This window comes from Aulonocara sp. 'chitande type north' Nkhata Bay, linkage group LG14, assembly GCF_057382095.1.
Source record: "Aulonocara sp. 'chitande type north' Nkhata Bay isolate Kocher_YH1m ecotype deep benthic linkage group LG14, A_spYH_male_GT1.1, whole genome shotgun sequence".
In the NCBI taxonomy this organism is placed as follows: Eukaryota; Metazoa; Chordata; class Actinopteri; order Cichliformes; family Cichlidae; genus Aulonocara; species Aulonocara sp. 'chitande type north' Nkhata Bay.
The window spans coordinates 2,019,080-2,024,136 of record NC_141357.1 but is presented as its reverse complement, the minus strand read 5'-3'; positions in this window follow the sequence as shown (position 1 = coordinate 2,024,136).

Below are 5,057 nucleotides of genomic sequence, written 5' to 3'. Positions count from 1 at the left end.
CTCCCCTGGATTCTCGTCACTCCCCTCTCAACACTTTGTGTCCCTCACTGCAGCTAAGAATTGCTATACTTACTACTTACCACTTCAGCGCTACCTCCACTACTTCCCTAACTCTGCTGTCTTCTCTCTTCAGGGTGACTGTTCCCTGTTCAGCTCCACTCTGCATCTCAGGCCCCGTTCCCTCGCCCTAGCCACGTTTCCCAGGCCACGCCACGTCACTCTACGTCTTATTGTTTTTTGTCCTTGCTACGTTTCTAGCGCTTAAGCCTAATAAAATATTGTTAAACCATCTGCTGTCTCTGCTCTGGGTTTCTGCGCCTGAGTTCAGTTCAGTACAGACCACTCGGTCCCGTGACACTAGATCATTTATGGAGCGGCCTAGGTCTCTTTCCTGCCAGGGAGGATGTCAAATGGGCCCGGCCCTCCAAAGCATGGATAGACCTCCAGGCCTTGACAGAGCATAGAGTAATAGGATTGTTGGAGAATTTTTTTCAATTCACTAATCTCTAAAGAGATTTTAGATGCCTCTGATGTTGGCGCCGGCGCCGTCCTTTCTCAACATGGCCCAGATGGAAAACTTCACCCATGCTGCTATTTCTCAAGGAAGTTTTCTCCCACGCAGCAATGGTACGGTGTCGGGGACCGGGGACTCCTGACCATCGAGTGGGCCTCAGAAGAATGGCAGCATTGGCTTCTGGGAGCGAAGGACCCTTTTCTGATCTGGACTGATCATCAGAACCTGATCCATATCCGGACTGCCAAGCAGCTCAACCCAAGGCAGACTCGTTGGGCCCTGTTCTTTGAGTCTTACAATTTCCACCTCGCCTACCGTCCTGGTTCCAAGAACGCTAAGGTGGACACCCTCTCCAGACAGTTTGCCCAGGACGGCCTCAAATCGGACCCTGGACCCATCCTACCTGCTCATCGGCTTGCTGCCCTCCTTCTGTGGCCTCTGGAGGACTCCATCCGGAGGAGCTGGTCACCGAACCAGCTCCTCCTGACACCCCTGCAGGGAGGTTCTATGTCCCCTCCCGGTGCCGTCAGGAGGCCTTGCTCTGGGCCCACTCCTCTCCACTCTCTGGTCACCCGGGGCCCAACAGGACCCTCCAACTCCTCCGTCGTGCCTTCTTGTGGCCCTCCATGACTCGGGACGTCCGTGAATTTGTTTCCGCCTGTGACACCTGTGCTCGGCCTAAGTCCTCGACTCAGCCTTCAGCTGGCGACCCTCTCCCTGTGCCCAGACGTCCCTGGTCCCATGTCGGCCTTGACTTTGTTACCGGCCTCCCGTCCGTGGACGGTCTCGACACCATCCTCACCTTTGTGGACCGGTTTTCAAAGGCGGTGCACCTGGTTGCACTGGCTGGCCTCCTTTCTGCTAGGCGGACGGCCGAGCTCTTCTTGGAACATGTCGTTCGGCTTCATGGGTTCCCCAAGGACATCGTCTCCGACAGGGGCCCCAGTTCACTGCCAGGTCCTGGAAAGCCTTTTGCCGTCTGATTGGAGCCTCTCCCAGCCTCTCGTCCGGCTACCACCCTCAGACCAACAGGCAGGTCGAACGGACCAATCAACAGCTGGGGCGCTTCTTTGAGGTGCTTCGTCTCCGCCCAACCGTCGCTTTGGACTCGTTACCTGCTGTGGGCTGAGCTGTCTCATAACCTTCACATCTCTTCGGCCACCGGTCTCACGCCCTTTGAAGTCTGTCGTGGTTTCCATCCTCCTGTCTTCGACCATCAGGAGGTGGAGGTTGAAGTACCTGCTACTGAACGGATGGTCCGCCACTGTCGTCTGGCCTGGATCAAGGCTCGGGCTGCCATTTCCCGATCCAAAGCTCTGTACGCCAAGCAACATCGTCGGCGCCACCGTCCGGGTCATCCTTTTCGGCCGGGGGATCGTGTCTGGCTCTCCATGAGGCACCTGAGGCTCCGTACCGAGTCCAGGAAGCTCACTCCCAGGTTCGTTGGCCCATACGAGATCACTGCCAGGCTCAACCCCGTTGCTTATCGTCTCTGGCTTCAATCCGCCATGACGGTCCATCCTGTTTTCCACATCTCGTAGCTTAAGCGGTACGTTACCTCCCCGCTGGCGCCTCCCTCCCCGGCTAAATGTTTTTTTTAAAGTAACGCAATAGTTACTTTTCAAGTAATTAATTACTTTTAGAATATTGTAACTCAGTTACTAACTCAGGTTACTTTTTTGAAGAAGTAACTAGTAACTATAGTTAATTACTTTTTCAAAATAACTTGCCCAACACTGGTTAAATGTGTTTGTAAGCTAATCCGTAACTTAGGTCCTTAGCTAGCTACCTAGCTAGCTAAGATGAGCACTCAGCTGTTTTGTAAAGTTTGTTTAGCTAACCCGTGCAGGTGAATGAATTTACCCCGTCTAAAGAAATCAAAGGAAATGCACTGGGCTGCTCAGTAACTAACTAACCACGGTTACTGTACTTTTATTATGAGTATTATACTGTAAGAGCAACAGGCTGGACTCTGCTTCTGCTCCTGTGTACAGCTTATTATTGAATATGTGTTTTCTGTCGCTTGCCACATGTGGAAGGACATTAACACCAACTTTTAAAAACCTGGCACTTCAGTAACCCCTCATTAGTCAGTAGCTACGGATTAAATAGCAAAGCCTGATATTTATGTACTGAAACCAACAACTTCCGCTTGGCAGCTTAAGTTAAAATGTTTAATTTTTTCCTTTGATTATTTCTTTTAGCACTGACTCTGTATATTTTTTGTTTGTTGCAAATATTCAGGTTAAAAAACTGTCTAAATTATTGTTAATGAGTTATGCTATCACGGTGAATCAGAGCAAACACAAACCCAGGAGGGGAGGAATGTCCCATCTGCCGGATACACGATGGATGGGTGGCATAACTGGAGGGTCGTGTGCCTGGCGGGACTGTCGATCGAAGACGCTGAAGATATCTACCTATTCGGAACCATGATAACAGGGTTTTTGCTGATCGGAGCTGGCTGGGCCCTGGCTTATCGAAGATTAAAGAAAGCAGAATCGGCTGTTCAAACCCTCACAAGGCTGGGATTGAAACAATGGGACGAGTCGTGAGTTCTCAAAATGGGCTCATTGAGTGCAGCACGGATAAGATCTTGGAGAAGCTACGGCTGCCATGAACACTCAGAATAAGACCTCTGAGCGCAAATTGGATTACATCTTGGAGAAGCTCAATGTGGTCGTGAGTTCTCAGAATCTGCTCTTTGAGCACAAGAATGACAAGATCACGGAGCGTAAGGTTGATAACATCATGGAGAAGCTCGCGGCTCTCCAACGGGAGATTGAGAGGCCAGTGTTGGAGTGTTAGAACAGCTTTGAAATTCACATGAGTTGTTCGCACTAAAGTATAAACCACCATCACTTCATGCGGAGACCACTTCGGCGCCTACTGCGCTCTCAAGGCTGGAGCTGAACAACAACACCCTGATAACGACTGTGTTGAGTCTGTTCCTTCCCACTCAAGGCCACCTGGGTTGGCTGGAAGACTGTTTACTTAGCCTGGCAGGGCGAAGGACACTGTCTCAGCTGAACTCTGGAAACACACACACACATATACTGATACACACTCATCCCCCCTCCCTTTCCAAACGGCTTCGATGCTTGTCCCCTCCCGGGGAAGATGGCGGTCGACTGGACCAGCGCAGACATGCTGCAGGACCGGATGCGCTGTCTACACCGGCTCTCTTACCCTTTACCCACCCTGTTGCTTATCTTGTGTTTCATGGTGTATTGATAGTCATGTGCTTTTTGTGCTGAGGTGTTTTTTTTCTGTTATCAAACTGTTCTCCCACTAGGAGCTCAGTCTGAGTGGAGTTTTTTCTCCTCCTCTCACCTCATGTTATGTATTGTCGTTGTTTTTTCCTATCAGCCTACCTCTCTGACATGTCTTCCCAATGTGTTGTTTGTGTAAGTCTGGTCAGAAGGTTCCTTTGTAAGTGTGCATGCGCCATTAGCGTGCTGCCTGCTGTAACCTATAATTTCCTTCGGGATTAATAAAGTATTCTGATTCTGATTTATCATAAAGTAATTCAGAGTCATTCATACCAGAGTAACCAGAGAGCACAACATATATTTAACTTTCTACAGGACTTAAAGATATTATGTAAAAGTCCAGACCCTCTGAGGATTATCTGAGTACTTCTAATATTACACAAAGCAAAGGTCTCCATCAGTGTTCATGAAATGCTGGGTTTATCCATCTTCTGGGGTGGGCCTACAGTGGAACTCAGAAGACTTCAATGTGAGGGAGCTGCTGGTGAAGATCACGAGCCCTGCTTGATCCCTGCGATGAGTTTCAGTGTTCCTGGTGTTTCTCAAATGATGCCTCTTATTGTGAGTCAACAGAACATCTGGCACAGGATAACTGTAATGAAATAAAGGGAAGAAATTTTTAAAAAAAAATCTCGGAAATGACCTACAGAAATAACTTTTAAAAATGCTGATTTTTTATTTACTTTTTTTTTTTTGCCAATCAAGATAACTAAAAGTATAATTTTCACCATATAATTACTAACCTTGTCATCTCCTGCACTGTCTGTTTTGGGCTCTGGGCTTGTCCTTCCCAGCGCTCATGAGTAGGGATGCGTATCGTTTAGGTTTTATCCGATACCGGTGCCAAACCGGTACTTTTGAAATGGTGCCGGTGCTTAAACGGTGCTCAAACCGGTGCTTAAAGAATGGAGAACACAAAATTGGTCCAAAAACCTCTCATGTTTAACTGTTTTCCAGTTTTTCTTTGGTCATTTTATCCTTTTTGGCCAGGGTGAAGGGAGTATCTGCCATCAAACAAGAAGACAGCCGCATGTAGCTATGATGATGTTTGCTAGTTCACCTTACATGCATTAATGTAATAACGTGGTTAGCCTACTCAACGTAAATTACACACGAACAACGTTAAGCTACTCACGCAGAGAAGAACGGCTGCTGCTGCATCATCATCCTCATCATTTCTGCTACACTGGCAGGGCTAGGGGCCAGGACTCTCCTCTTCGGGTTTGTGGGGGATGTTGCTAACTCCGGGTCCGATAACTGGCAACCCACCC